The sequence below is a fragment of the Aedes aegypti genome, chromosome 2, assembly GCF_002204515.2.
Source record: "Aedes aegypti strain LVP_AGWG chromosome 2, AaegL5.0 Primary Assembly, whole genome shotgun sequence".
Lineage (NCBI taxonomy): Eukaryota > Metazoa > Arthropoda > Insecta > Diptera > Culicidae > Aedes > Aedes aegypti.
This window is the reverse complement of record NC_035108.1, coordinates 443,031,204-443,048,186: the sequence shown is the minus strand read 5'-3', so window position 1 is coordinate 443,048,186 and position 16,983 is coordinate 443,031,204. Positions and strand designations below refer to the sequence as shown.

The following is a 16,983-nucleotide window of genomic DNA, read 5'->3' as shown; positions in this document are numbered from 1 at the left end:
TTATAGTGGATTTTATCGAAAAAAAAAACTGAATTTTGATGGTGTTCGCAAAGACCAATTTCAAAAGTTTTTGCATCACTGGAAAGTTAAACTAGTTTTGCACAAAATATGAAAAAATCAGAGGTGTATGTTTTTGTCGAATTTTCGTATTATGGCAGTTTGAGTGAGACAAGAATTGTCAAAAAACTGTTTTATTCATAACTACCAAGGGGTCTATCAATTTGTCCAACCGAATATAGTTACTTTCTCGACATGAGCTTTCGAATGAGCATTATTTAAAGCATTTTGAGAGACCAAGTGTACAAAGTTGGCCGGTCTCAGCGAGAATTATTCATAGACTATCCCAGAATTTCTTCCAAAGTATTTTCCACCGGTTTCTAAAATTTACTCCAAGAGATCTTTCAAAGATGCCTACAGGAGTTCTATTAATGAAATGTACATAGGTTTGTTCCTGAATTTTCGACGATATTCATTCAGAAATTTTTCCGGCAAACCCTATAAGATTCTTCCCAGGAGTTTCTACGCCGTATTTCTGTTCATTCTTCCAGCAATATTTCTATGCATTCTTTAAGCATTGATCCACGGTTTCTCCCAAAAATATCTGCAAAAATTATTTCAGAAAATGTATTAAAAACTCTTCTAAAAATTCTTCAAATTTGACCAAGAATTCATCATGAAAATCTTCCAGAAATTTCTCCAGAATTTCATCAAGCGATTACCTATGCAGTTTTTGAGTACCCTCTCTAAGGTTTCATCCTTCTATTTAAGGTTTCATACCAGTAAATTGCTTATTGCTGCTATCATTCCTACACAAATTATTTAAAAGATTCTTTTCGATATTTTTCAAGGAATTTCTTCAACAAATTTTCACTATATTGAAAAGTATTGTATTTTTTTACTTAAACCATCGAAATAAAAATTTTTAATATCGAAAATATTTCAAATATTGTTTAAAAGTATTCATTAGAACATGAAAATTGAGTTCTGTGATAAATCAGCTAACAATACTACATAAAAGCTGCGTTCAAGTTGGCTGAAATAGACTAACGAATTGTTGTAGATAGGTGTATATGCGAACTTGTTTGAAAAGTTATGAAATTCCTAATAAAGATCAAAATTTAGCTGTCTGTTATACAATTATTGTTTTTTTTTGTTAGTATTCTTTCGTTGAATTATTGATATTTTTGAAGCTCTACCTTCAGTAAGATAGTGAAGGATACCTATAGTAGAGTTTGTTCATAAAATGAGGATGAGGATTTCACGAAAAATAATGATTAACTTTGTGCAAAAGTTTTTCTCATGGGTTCATGAAAAAACTATTTAGTTCTTCAACTAAAAACATGTAAATGGTTTTTAAATTAAAGTTACAATGTACAGCAATGCGTTCACGATTTAATGAATAAATAAAAAAAGGATATATCATGAACAAGGTGTCAACTTTGCAAAATTAACAGTTCTTAAGTGTCAAATGAACTCTAGGAATTTTCACTGAATTTTTACAGATATTATATCATGAGTTACCTTTGAAATACTATCCGATTTTTTTCAATAAATTCTGGAAATTTTATTAAGCAATTGCCTGAAGACATTTCTAGAGCGCTTTCTTGGAATTGTTTTGAAGTGTTTCCTGACTGAAATAATAAAAAAATCTTGAAAGATAATTTTTGAGACAACTCTAGATATTTCCTGGACGCATCTCTGCAAAAACTACTGGTTGAATTCTTGAAGATGTCTTAAATAGAAATATTTACTAGAAAAGTCGATAAAAAAATTCTGGAAAATTCCTAGAGAACATTGGATTTTTTTTTTTTGAGAAAGTGAATCTAAAATACTAGAATTTTCGAAGGTATCTAGAACAAAATTTGTGGATGAATTCTTTTGAAAAATCCGTTAAAATATCTGATAGAAACTTTTGATTTAGGAGGAATTTTTAAAAACTGGTAAAAAATAGTATTAGAGAAGTGTCTGTTCAGATTATTTTCCTTTTAGCTAACTCTTTATTTAAGGCTGCCATCAGGCGTTACGAAGAAAACTTCTTTTGGTAATTGTTCATAAAGATATCTGGTTCATTTAGAAATCAATGGAGCATCGAATACTAGCAGTTTGACCAAGATTAGGCATTACATCGAAAAAAAACAGGAGGGGATAGGTTCTGGTACGGATCTGGCAATACCGTATTCGGACAGTCCTATGCCTATAGTTGACGTCTTGATAGCCTGCAGCGATTGCTGTCTGTGAGCCCTATTCGACAGAAATGAGAGGGTGTGATTGTTTTGCAGAGTAAAACGATTGGTTTGGTTCACTTACCAAAGACTAAGGTCGTTGTCACCGGTGCTCCATTTTTAACCGCAGTTTGATCTAAATTCCATTTCTAATAAATTTGTCATTAATTGAACATCAGCTCTCCTGCTTGATGGTGAAGCAAATCAAAAACATGTTTGCTGCAATCTGTGATAATGAAAACGGCGATTACTGCTTGTATCAATCAAGAATGGATTTTCTCGATGTTTTCAATTTATCCAACTTCGAAAGTGGTGCGTTGATTTCAATGTCAATTTCAATTTGATGTTGATGACAATGATTTCTTTAAAAATTTTACCAAGAAATATGTCAGATATTTTTCAAAAATTCTTCCAATGACACCACCAGAGACTCCTCTAACATTTTTTTCACAGATTCCTCGAGAGATTCTTACGATAATTCTCAAAAGAGGAGGAGGAGGATTTCACCAGAAATGATCCTGCTGTTTGTCCAAAGAATGTCCATTTTTTTAGTAGTTCCTTCTTTAAGACTTTTTCTCAAGGAATTTGTGTTGGAGATTTCCACCACAAAATAATTCAAAGATTTTTTTTTCAATTTTTTTCCTAGTTCCTTTAAAGATTTTTTCAGGCATAGTTTAGACATTTTCTAGAAATTTCTCTACTGATGCTTCCAGGGCTCTCCAAGAACTCCACCTGGAATTCCTACAGAGTTCTACCAGGGATTCTTTCTAGAAAAAACTCCACTGGGGGTTCCTCATGAAAATCCTGCTGAGATTTTTTTTAAGGATTTTGTCCACCGATTCCCTCAGGAATTTCTCCAGGGACGTATTGTGAGGAAATCATTCAGAGATATATTTTGAAAATTTCTCAAGGTCCTCCAGTGTTTTATTGGAGGATTTCTTCAATGCTTTCACCAAGAAATGATTCAGACATTTTCCAAAAATTCCTTCAAGAAATTTCTCCACAGATTTAACCAAAAATTCCTCCGAGGATTCGCATAGAGATTCCTCCGTGGTTCTACCAAGGATTCCTTCTACAATTTCTCCAGGAATTCCTCTAAAAAATCCATCAGGGATTTTTCTTCAGAGTATACTTGAAGGAATTTCCATAGGAAAATTACTCCACCAAATAATTCAGAGATTCCTACTCCTCCAAGGATTTCAGTAATTATTGAAAACATTTTACCTTAAAATAATTCAGATACATTCCAGAAATTTCTACAAGGATTCCTCCAGAGACTTCTTCACGAATACCTCCACAGATTGCTCCAGAGATTCTTCCAAAATATCCCAAAGGGACTCCTGCATGGTTCTATCAGGGATTCATGCAATTTGTCGAGGTTATACTCTACAGAATTCCTTCAGGAATTCGTCTAGAAACTCCTTCAGTGATTTTTCAAAGAATTGCTCTAGGCATTTTTTCAGAGATTTTTTGGATAACTCCTCCAGGGATTTCAGTAATTCCTTCATATATTTCACTTCGATATAATTCAGATATTTTTCCGAAATTTCTCCAAGCATTGTTTCGTGAATTCCCCCCAGGAAATCCTCCAAAGTTTCACCACGGATTCCTCCAGAGATTCTTCCAAGACTTACTCCTTCAATTTGTCCAGGGATTCCTAAAAAGGATCTCCCATGCATTTCTCCTGGATTTTTTCAGCGATTCCCTCAGGAATTTAAAAAAAATCTACTTCAAAGGTATATCGAGGATTTTTTCTACAGTGTACAGTGTACAGTAATTTCTACAGTGTGTTCAACAACGACGCAGGAGGAACTATCGGGACAAATTTCGATTAAATTATGATTCCGCCCTAGTAGCCATTGGTAACCAAGTGTGTAGCTTCTTGTTATTGAGCAAACGAATGGATACATGTTAATTAACATTGGTACGATGAAGAGCAGATACTCCTCTATCTCCCAGTGGTGATAATATTTATCTTGGTTCATTGATTTGCTGAAACACAACAAGCTACTTACTCGGCTACCGATGGCTTTTAGGGCGAGAAATGTACTGTGGCAGCACACACTTTTCTTTAGATAGTTGTGGGAGAACGGGATGTAACCACCTGCCCAAGTCTCCTGCAGCCCATTTTTGTTGACAACTGGTCAAAGCGTGCTGACGAACAATTGTGAAAAAATAATCGAAGGCAATTTGTCTCTCATAAATGTCGTCTTCCATAACGCCCACGTTGGCAAACGTGTCCGCTTTCTCATTGCCCAGAATCGAGCAATGAGAAGGGATACATACCAAGGTGTATGATTGATTCGATAGAGCGCTCACTTATTTCATTGAACGAATAGTTTCTATGGAGATATTATTATTAAGTCCATCTGTAAAAACGAAGTATTGATCAGAATTAAAACACTCAGTCGCTACCAGCCCCGTAATCGTATCCCCCCAATGCAACAACGAAAAGCCTCGCACTGAGACCGATCCGATTCTGATTACGATTCTGATTCTGAAGGGAAGCTTCAAGAGCCTGGGTGGCTGGCAGGATTAGATGACGGATGGTGCGTTGTGTGCCGTTAGAGGTCAATTCCCTTTTTGCCAGTGGATTTTTCTTCCTCCGTAGAGTGATGCGGTACGTAACGCTTCGGAGGGAGGGAGGGATGATGTCAGCCAAGAAGATGATTATGATGATGCTGTTGCTGCGGGAAAACGGATAAATCCCGAATGAAAGGATCAAGTGCTGCTTACTCGACTGGTGCGGGTACGTACGGCTGGTGCTATTTGTATATGATGGGTGGCACATATGGCTGTAGTATGGAGATACGGCGTCGCATTTCCTTTGTATGAGTTTATTTTTATGCGTGGCTGAAGCATTGACAGTGAATCTCAGTCTTTGAATTAGCACGATTTACCTTAAACAGTCTACCTCTAGAACAGTTTCTGCATAAACATATAATTGTGTTTCTTTGTGCTAGCCTTAAATTTTTTTTTTCTAGGTTTTGCTGCAAGAAAACTTTTAGAAACTCTTGCAAAAAAAATCCTATGGAACTTCCTGAAAGATATTCATAGAATAAAAAATAAATTTTGGAAACATTTCTGATGTAATTCTGGAAATCAAATCATTATTTGGACAAATACTTGTTGGAATCCTTCCATAAACTTTTGAAGATTTTTTTTTGTAAATTTCTGATACTGTGACTTTTTGATAGATACGTAGAAGAATTTACCAAGCTTTTTCTATAGAACGTCTTTCAGCAATAGAAGATTTACTTCAGAGATTCTTTCAGTAATTTATCCACTGATTTCTTAATTTGTTATTCTAGGAGATCTTTCAAAGATTCCAAAAAGGTTCAAAGATGTATTTATACAAAGGTTTATCATGAAGCTTTTGGAGAAATTAATTTAGATTTTTTTTCGATTTTTCACATAAATCTCGCTTCGTTACTCCGTAATTGAGCAACACTGCTCCTTATAGTACACATCCCGGTCATTGAGATTTTTCCAAAACCGGTTCGTCGTAGACATAAAAATGCGTCTGCTTCACTTCTGCGAACGGACCCAATTGTGGTGCATAAACATCCCGATGAGTACGCGACGCTCGTTACGTTACGCCGTGCTACGTTCGGTTTACTACCAACAATCTGACTATCACCTCGTTATCCTTGTCACGGGTCCATGTTGGTGGGTGTGGGTGGTTGGTGGCGCCCAAGATAGACACCGGCTGAAGAGTGCATTCGACGCTTTTAATTATTTTTTCTCCATTGCGCCGGTACCTTCGCCCAGGTTGAACGACGACGACGCACAGTGGTGAACCTCCATGCAAAAGTCGGACAAACCATTAAGAAAAATATCCAAAAAGGTTTTAAAATGAAAATTTTACCCTTGGCTAGATTTAGTATGCTGATTCGAATTTTGGAATTGGAATTCACGTTTCTGATTTGGAAGAAGTGAGAACTATTATTAGGAAATTTAAAAATATGAAAGCCCCTGACGATGATGGAATTCTTTACAGGGTGATTACTATTTGCTGTCAGTAAAATAAGTAATCATAGAGAAAAGATGAATTTTAATTACTAGTGCATATCCAATTTTGGATATCTATAACATTTGTCTTCACTGTTCATAGATAACATATTTATTTTTTTACCTTAATATCCTGCCACATGCGTTGTTTCAGAAGCATTACAGTTAACACGAACGTTATTTAGAAGCATATATTTTAACCAAAATAGACATATTTTTTCGCTTAAATTTTCCATAATCAGTCTTATGCTATTCGCTAGTAAGTCTGAAAGATTGTGGTAACATAGTATTTTCATCAGGAAATTTTTTCAGCGGAATTTAGTCAAAAATACATATCTGTGGAAAACGTGCGTGCCAGGTGTTATGCCTTTAAAACAACACATATGACTAAAAACTAAGGTAAATGAAAAAAGATTTAAACTTTACTTTGTCAAAACAAACTCAACTCGGAGTCAAGATATACAAAACAGGATGTACACTGGAAATTGAAATTCATACATCAGAAGGCCGGCTCCAAAGGCACGTTCCCCATCAGTTGGGAGATTTGTGCCATCTTTTATATACGATCAGTTACTTTAGTGACAGGAATTAGTAATCACCCTGTACACCCTCGTCAAGAAACTTAAAGGGAGTAGCTTATCATTCTTGGTAGATTCTTAACACATGTTTACATTGGTATAATTTCCTGACAATTGGAAAAATGCCAAGGTTGTACCAGAAAAAGCAAGAAGCTTCCAGCTATCGTTCAATCAGCTTGCTTTCCTCCATCAGTAAACTCTTTGAAAAAGTCATTTTGAACAGATTGATGGTCCACATCAACGAAAATTCAATTTTTGGGAACAGTTCGGATTCCGACTTGGACATTCGACCACTCATCAACTTTCACGTGTAACAAATTCGATTCTTTCCAAAAAATCTAAAGGCTTTTCAGCTGGTCTTGCTCTTTTAGACACAGAAAAAGCATTCAACAGTGTTTGGCATGAAGATTTGATTGTAAAATTGAAAAAACTTTAACTTTCCAACATAAATTGTTAGAATAATCCAAAGTTATCTGGAAAAACGTTCACTTTAGGTGATTTATTAGAACTCCACGTTTGAATTGAAAATTTTGCTATTTAGTAGTTGAGGTATTCACAAGATAAGAATAATATTTAAAAAAAATGAAATGTTGGTGTTAATTTTTGAAGTTTTGTCCCAATTTCTGCCATTGTGCGACGCCACCGCAGGCCATAATAAAGCTTAAGTATCATCAGGTGGACTCTTTCGCTGCATCGTCACCGGGAAAGAAGGAGCCGGAAGATGAGTTTTCCTGGTTGAGCTTTCGTGTTCCTTCTCTTCCCGGTGTCTGTTGGATGGATGGATGGATGGGTGCCGTCGTATTTTATGAATGGGATGAGTGAGGTAGTATCTATCTACGCGTACCGGGCGGTCGTTTGCAAGACAGTAAAATGCGTAATAAAAAGTAATAACTCGTCTATTGAACTACCCGCCGGTTTGTGTGTATGTATGCGAGTGCGATACTTTACAGCAAGGGGTCGGTGTCCTGAATTTGTGCGACGCATTTCTCGGATTTTTTATGCACCGTCACGGTTGTTGGTTTTAATTATGGTGCTTCGTAGTTAGTTATCAACCTGGTGGGAGGAGAAGACGTAATGACTTTTGGGACCAAAGCTTGACAAATTTGTTGCTCATAGTTTTTTTTTATTATACTCATTTAATACTTTTTTTAAATTTGAAGTTTTTGAATAAGGAGTGTATCGAAAAGTAGTCGCAAACTTTCAAAACAGTCTCAAAAATAATGGGTTGAACATACAAACAATGTTTTGATTAGAAATGCTTTACAATGTATTTAAAAATGATGATGCGGTGATATTGTTTCAATAAAGTGGCATTTTGCATGATAATTTTGCAAATTACTAACAGATGTCGATGAAAATCTTGCACACCTCTGAAAAAATTGATATGTTAATAAATGTGTTAAATTTTAAGAAAAAATGATTTTTGTTTATGCTAATATATTCTGTGCCTTAACTCTCATGACATAGTGTAAAAAATATTTTGAAAAAATCATTAACAAGCATTTAAGAGCAAATACAATATCGATGCTTAAGAATTTGTTTAAAATTGATGAATTCTACTCACACAAAATCTGTAAAAGTTTTAGCTGGAATTCCTCCGTTGAAAATTCGTTTACATGAATTGAATTGTAAATTTATGATTCAATGCTTCAGTATAAACCATCCAATAGTTAATATACTGAAATGTTTACATGACATAAATCCTACTTGTAGAATTTTAAATTCTTTCAATTATTGTTGTTCTATAAATATGGCACCAAATTCAAATCATTCTCTTAATTTTCATAGTTTTGGTATAGATATTCATTCATTTCAACCTAATATTGATTTGTCATTGCATGAAGAATTAAAACAAATGTCAAATAATGAATATTCTCGTTTTGCTCCATTATTTTTTAAACGTAAATCTTGATGCCAAACAGTTTTATTTTTCAGATGGATCATTTACCCAAGGTATTGCTGGTTTTGGAGTGTATAATCATTATTCAGCCAATTTTTTAAACTCCAATCACCTTGTTCAATTTTCGTAGCTGAATTAACAGCCTTATATTTTACGTGTTCTTTGATTAAACAATTTTCACCCAATATTTTTATCATATGTTCAGACAGCTTGAGTTGTTTTAATGCAATTAAAACTATCAATTTTAATTCTAAAACTCATCATATCATTTTGAAACTTAAAGAAGAACTATTTTATCTACATACTCAGGGATACATTATTAAATTTTTTTGGGTTCCTTCTCATTCCAATATTTATGGTAATGAGCAGGCTGATTCATTAGCTAAATTGGGTGTTCGCTGTGGAATATGGTATGATCGTCAAATTGCATCATCTGAATATTACACTGAATTAAGAAAACATTCTTTAAACAATTGGCAGATTTCTTGGAATTCTAGTGATAAAGGACGTTGGTGTCATTCTATTTTTGCTATTGTCAATCAAACTACGTGGTACAAAATATTATCTGTTGGAAGAAATTTTATTTGTACATTAAAAAAAAAAATATATAATAAAATAATGCAGAAAAGTGTGAGAAAACCATTGATGCGACACAAGTAAAGCTTCCCACTTTCAAATTGATTGAAATGTTATCGAGTTCAATGGCATACAGTACACTCATTATCATGAGAAAATAACTTTGTTTTCCAATGATTAATTTGTATTTTTTTTTCTACTCGTTTCAGGTATGTACCCTTTTTGGTAGTATTTATCGAAGATGTGTAAGTCTTAGAACTTGACTTGTTATGAGTGTAAGTTACTTTTTCGTGGCGTGCTGGAGGTTTAAGATCACCCAACTTGTAGTTCTAGAGTATCATGTCTAGGGAAGTCAAGGAAATTTCCATTACGAAAAGATCCTGGACCGACCGGAATCGAACCCAGACACCTTCAGCATGGCTTTGCTTTAAAGCCACGGGCTTTAACCATTCGGATCCAGGACTCAAACAGGTTTTAGTAACAACTGCTATATGTATGTTTTTAACTGATGCACCAGTGCAAATTTCTTAGTGGTTTTTGTGAATTCCTTTTTTTAGTAAAAGTGTCACGTTTTAGAGGCCAATTGTTCAGATAACGTGTCTCCAGTATATCTAGTGAGAATTGTGTTGTTTTGAGTTCTATTTCAAAAACTTGAACAATTTGAAATTATGTTTCATAACTTTGCAGCGCAGAAAAATTACGAAAAGTATCTCCGCAAAATTAAATTACCAACCATCAATCTCCAATCTGAACCAGATGCTCCGCAGCGGCAAAAATTCTATGCGAAAAGTTCGTCATTCTTCGTAAGTGCCTCTTAAATATGAATACCCCAAACACACCGGAGGTTATGCCAGTGCAAGTCGCTATGGCGAACGAAGAAAAAAAAAAACCGTCTGCGCCAGAGTAACAAACTAATAATATCAATCAACCTAACGACTAAATCACCGCACAAACAAGACGACACGAGCATTAAAAAAACACAAACAACAGCAACGACGACCGCCGCCAACTCGCTGCGCTGGGTAAGAACAACTCGGGCCAAGACTTGCACTCAACGGGGCAAAGGCAGACGAATTTCAGGAAGCCCCGCCGGAACGGTGAAAGTCAACAGTCAGAAGATATGTTCGTTGATCGCCGGGTTCCAATCCCGAGTGCGAATGTGTAGGCCGTGGCCGACGGTGACCGCCCGGATCGAAATTGGGTCTACTTGGAAGGAACGTGGTCGCAACAAGGAGGGACCCCCTAGTAACTTGTGCTGTCCCTCCTGTCATGAGCGTAGCCAAGGTTTTCATCAAAGGGTTATTACTTACCAATTTCTCATAAAATAACAATTTTCGAGCTTTTTGCGTAGTTTTTCTTAAATTTTGCATGAAACTTCTCATTCTATGGCAATCTGCAAAGTGGTGCCTAAAATGTGACTTAAGTCAATTTATCGGCTTGGCGATGTATCCAGAATTTCAGTAGTCATCCTGCACGGAATTCTTCCTAGGATTCATATAATAAATTTTCCAGAAATTTCTCAGGATTTGATGTCGAATTTCCAGTTGGCTTTTTTCAGGAATTTTTTTAGACATTCCTCCAGGAACTTTTATAAAATTGAAAGTCTCTAAATATTCAATCGAAGGTTTTGTTTTTAATCAAAAGCACAAAGAATTACTACATACATTATTTTTTTTCGAACTTAAAGATTTATCCTGGAATTATACAAGAATTTCGTGAAGCATTCGTTGGAAACTATAATTAACGTCTTAACAGATACTTGAAGGTATTTCTTTCAGAATTCTTTCATGGAATACACCTGTAATTAGTCTTAGGTTTGTTTCCGGGATATTGCCTTTTTCAAGAATATCTTCCAAAACTTATCCAACACTTGTCTTTGAACGAATTTTAGCATTCATTGATTCATTTGGATCTAAGTGCAATTCTTTTTAGTTTCGATCAATAACGTAGTATCTACCATTGACATGTATAGTCAGTCTATGCTACGCTAAAAATATAACATTTTTTTCTACACCAAACAACAATTTTCTCGAATCCCAGGGCATAGAGTATCATCGTACCTGCCACACGATATACACATGCAAAAATGGTTAATCGGCAAAGAAAGCTCTCAGTTAATAACTGTGAAAGTGCTCATAAGAACACTAATCTGAGAAGCAGGCTTTAACCCAGTTGGGACGTAACGCCAGAAAGAAGAAGAAGACATAAGTTATGCAAAAATGTGTAGACGTGAAGTAATGTTAACGTCTAAAGTTGCAGAGACGCGGGAGAAAGTTTAAGGTGAAGATGTATCGAAGTCAAACCTCATATTTTCAGCAGCACAAATCTGGAGAACCGAACATTCATTTGAGCTGTAAACTTTTTCGATTGGTTACTACCAGCAATAGATCAATCGATCAAATTTTGAGCTCAAACAAATGTTCGGTTTTTCAGATTTGTGCTATTAAGGGTATTCACTTAAGAGCGTAAATCACTGCGTAAGTCATGCTAAACTGGTTATATGAAATGTTTCATGAGCCTGCGTAAACAATCAATGAAACCTTTCATCATGTTCAAAATCAATCGAAGTATGCTTTGGTAATGTCAGTGTATCACTATGGGAGTTCCAAACAATTACAAATATTATGTAACGGAAAAGACTGAAAACCCAAAGTTTTACCTTTTTACTGCAGGAAATTGTAAAGAATAGAGATTAAAATAGAAGATTCTGGGCAAACTTAAGTGTACACTTGGAAATAAAATCACATGTTGGCCATTCTACGTCTACGTAGTTTCCGTTTACGTTGGTCTCGTGTCTAGTGAAGGTAGTTGAACCGGGTACACTGGGTACATGGCTTGTTGTAGCATGTGAGATAGAAATTGCACCTATTTGGCTTTGTCATATAGGTCCCATTAGTATTCCCATCTTCACGTATTCCTATACCATTACTCTCCCAAGTCATGTACATACACTCCCGTGCAAAAGTTTGGGTTCACCACCTCAAAAACATACAAAAGTGTTTTGTCCATATCTCTGTGATTACACGTCCAATTGAAACTCTTTAAGCCGCATTCGAAAGGCAAAGAGTTATTCTTACTTATGTATTTTTACAAAAGCATTTTTTAAATTTTGTATACTAATTTTTTATTTAAAGTTGTGACATTTTTCAAAAAACACACTGAAAAATCATATTTAATTTCCTCAGCATTGGGTGGACCATAATTTTAAATCAAAGTGTCATTAGAATCGTAATCTTATATTCTTTGAAGAGACCCCACGAAATTTTGGCGGAAAAATCTGGAAAGTTTTCAAAATAAATGAAACAGTCAGTCAAGTCATCGTGCAAAAGTTTGGGTTCACCCCTCAGTATGATGCGAATCGTGCAAAAGTTTGGGTTCACCTGAGCCGCATGCACATCATTTTTGTCAATATCACTGCCATTTTTCAACCGATTTTAATAGTATAAAGCTTTTTTGAGCGCAAATAATGGCGTGTACATGATTGGTTTGAGATTTCACAGATTTAAGTCAGTTTAGGTGAACCCAAACTTTTGCACGATACACCATACTGAGGGGTGAACCCGAACTTTTGCACGATGTCTTGACTGACTGTTTCATTGATTTTGAATACTTTTCAGATTTTTCCGCCAAAATTTCGTGGCGTCTCTTCAAAGAATATAAGTTTACGATTCTAATGACACTTTAGTTGAAAATTTTGGTCGACCCAATTCTGAAGAAATTAAATATGATTTTTCAGTGTGTTTTTTGAAAAATGTCACAACTTCAAGTAAAAATTTAGTATACAAAGTTCAAAGAATGTTTTTGGAAAAATACATACGAAGTAAGAATAACTCTTTGCCTTTCGAATGCGACTTAGAGAGCTTCAATTGGACGTGTAATCACAGAGATATAGACAGAACACTTTTGCATGTTTTTAAGGGGGTGAACCCAAACTTATGCACGGGAGTGTATGAAGATCATGGACATTTCCTTTTACACGATCCCATGAAAAATATCCTGAATGACCACAAACAGTGCATTTGAACGAATAATGAATACATAAACAGCAGTTCTGAAAAATTATCCTCCTACGATAAAATACAATCTTGAGTTCAAACAACAAACCTTGGACGACTGTTTGAAGTTTATAATGGATAACTAGATTGTATTTCTTTGATTTGACATTCTATTGAAGCAGATGAGGAATATTTCATTTGAAATGTTTCATTGCCAAAGTTACGCAGGATTTCATTTAACGCAAGTTTAAGTGAATACCCCTATTGTAAATTTGAAGTTTCCTCAGGAACGTTTTCCGATTGTGCCAGTAGGCGCACTGGAAGCATTAACGTGGAGGTGTCCTTTCAAAAAAAAAAAAAAAAAAAGAAATTTGAACAATTTTTCATCAGGGGCTGATAGTAAGGAACCTCAACATATGATTTGACAAGGAAGCGAGAAATGTCTCAATTTTTCCAAAATATCCATAGCAACCACAAAAAGTCGTTTTGCCCCGTTTTGCATATTACTCCAGATGCCCCGTACTTTAACGTATTTAGTTGCAGTTCAATCAAATGGTCACTGCTGCATTATACATTTTGCAATAGTTTTGCAATAGGGTAACGACTGTTTACTTCGTTCTTAAATGCTAACAGTTGGCGCCAGCGACAAAAAAGTACAGACAACAACTTTTCGAACATTCAGTTTCTTTCACTGGTCGTCGAGCGGCGCCACAGTTGTTTGTATCCCACTCACTGATCGCTCTACGTTGGATTCTCAAATTTCTCAAACTTCCACAAGCACATGGAAGAATGGTAATCGAAAACAGTCAAAACGTATGGAAATTAATTAACAAATTTGATACATGATCTATAGCTGTAAATACATACGTGCCAGGGTCGAAAATTATACTTTCGGTTCGGGAAGTGTGAACTCATTTTAGATATCCATTTGATATCTAGATGTTTTCATGTGGGGCTTGCTGTAGTGAAAACAACCTCAGAATGTGTGTGTATGAACAGCCATTCTTGAAATGGGTCGTTGGAATTGCAGTAGAGCTATCACCTTCCATCTCCAGGGCTAAAGTTGTCTGCATCTATATAGACTATGTTTCTCGATAAATATATGCAAACAAATTTCTTCCATAAAAGCACTGCCGGTCAGTGGGCGATGGATTGTAAAAACACACACACACACACATGATCTATAGCTGTAAATAGTTTTGTTTTAATTGTGTTATAACTTCCTCACCCAACTCAGAATGCTTGTAGCAAAAGTGAAGCAAAACTTGTTTTTAACAAATTTTGATAAGGTGTACACACAATTTTGTAGTTATCTATTATATTTGTGAACTTGTAACAATTAGTTGAGGGTATCTCTTCCTGATTATTTTTTCAGAATTTACATAGTCATAGTCCTATTCTCCAGTAATCTAGATACTTCTCCCAGGTCAATAAAACTACTTCAAAGATTTATTCAATCATTTCCTCAAGAATAGCTAGAAAAACTATCAAATTTATAATTTCTTCAGAATAGTGGTTTACGGCTAACCAGCCGAGTGGAAGTTTAACAACTACCGAAAAGCTAAACATTACATATAATTTGCAATTGGATTAGATGGACAAATTGATGTGAAGATTTGCGAAAAAGTTACACGTCTTCTCAGTGAGAATCGAACTCACGACTCCCCGATCTCTAGTTGTGGCGCGTTACCACTACGCCATGAAAGGACTCATGAACGCAGAAGTTAACCTGAATTCGATTTCAGCTCAATAATCACGTGGTCCTTTTTCGCAAAGTGCACCTCTTTCGGAAGAATTCGATGCCGATCCAAATACAACGCTTTCTATTTATATCCAATGCCTAGCCCGAGAGCGCATTATTTTTTAGGTAATGAAATAGCACACAACACTAGCCAGCAACTGTACTGGCTGAGGTTTCTAGCTTTTCGGTAGTCAATAATAACATGTTATTCGCCGTGTTAAGTACCATTTCACTTATCTACTTAAGATTCAACCGTTATTTAGTGCTGAAATAGTGTCATATTTTACATATCCGTCGTAATACAACTATCGTATTGAATGAAGACAAAAATAACCATTTTAGTTATTTGAGTTGACTAGTAGAGAGTTCCGCATGTGATAAACCTTGTTATAAAGCAGCCCCTTATGACGGTAAACTTAAAAATATTTTTTAAATTATCAATTAGCCTCGGCTTTGTAAGTAGTATTAATATCTAATTTCATTTGAAGTGGAATTTCATGCGATGTGGGCACACTTGTCAGACTTGCCCCCTGAAAAATAAGTTATTTTGGATGATATTAAAGAAGCTCCAAAACTAATACTTTTTGAAGTTATTTTTTTTAATGGCGCAGTGCGTATGAAAAGATGCGAAACTAACGAATTAAGGCTAAATTGGTGGGTTTTATAAGCTTTGAACAAGACAACAATTTGCTTAAGGTGACACACTTGCCCCAAATTCCGATACTGACTGGTAAGAGCTCTGCTATTGGTGTAAGGTGAATTTCGTAATATTTCGTAACCTTCGAACCGATTGGTGTTGGTTTTTTCCTGGTGGCCAATGGAGGGATGTTGGTCCTACCCCCGCTGGCTACGCCCATACCCCCTGTTGAGTGTGTCTGTTGATGGCGATGACGATGACATGGGACTGTCGCGGACTGTGGCTTGTCCAGACCGCGCGCGCTAAACCGTAAGTGTGCAATGCGTAATTTCTTCCAATGAATATTCATTCATTCATGCACATATTTTCGCCCGTCTTACTTTGTCCCAGTGTCCCCTGACGTTCTGCAGGAGACTTCTTAATCGCAGTATGGTCCCGTAGATGTTCCGTACAGAAGTCTTGGTGCTTGACGGACGGGATGGGAGTTGAGGGCAGGCAATGGAGAAGTAAGAAGCGGTAGCTTGTACCAGACGAAATATTGTCACTGCCGTGTCGTTGATCACTTACTGCCTGATTGGGTGATGGCTTTTTATTCATTCCCCGGTGGCCCCTAGGAACAGGGAGGATCAGGCCACATGGTGGTTACACGCTCTGGAAGGGTAAAAAGGTTTTGCGTTACATTTTCCGTGCATTGTGCCATGTTGTTGTGACAAAATTGTTGCCGTTGTCGTCACGCTGAGTGGCTTGTTACTTGAATTTGAGGAAGAATGCCACCAGACGCCATCGTGGGAGGAAGCTTTCGTATGTGCATATATTTGCACGTTGCTTGTTATAGCTGTTACCTATATCAGGATAATTTGTTGCAAGTTTTGGCTCCTTTTATGGAAGGAAAATTCTCTGCCGTCGGAGTTTCTATGAGATTTAACGGAGCAAATTCCAAACGACGAGATTAATATAAAGGTTACCATTGTGATGTCTATCAAAAATATTTAGTTTGAGACTTGTCAAACTAGTGAAGGAATACGTCTTAAAATATTTAGTGCATGGATAACCGTTGCGGTAAACGCGCAGATGTTCTGCAAGATCAAGCTGAGAATCGCTTCTCGACTTTTCAGGGCAAAGAGTGTATTCGTTTTTATCACACAAGATACACATGAAAAAATGGTCAATTGGCAAAGAAAGCTTTCAGTTAATAAGTGTGGAAGTGCTCATAAGAACATAAGTTGATGAGCAGTCTCTTGGTGTTTTTAATGGGAGGGTATTCACGAAATTTTGTCGCAAACAATTCAACGTAGAACTCCTAGTTTGTTAACCGGGGATTCT

At 36.0% G+C, this 16,983-nt stretch overlaps 1 protein-coding gene across 4 annotated transcripts in view; it reads left to right on the top strand.

The window, feature by feature from the left end:
* Positions 1-16,983, top strand: part of LOC5572069 (TGF-beta receptor type-1) — a 237,164-nt gene that overhangs the window by 23,232 nt on the left and 196,949 nt on the right. The gene's annotated exons all lie outside the window — the stretch shown is intronic.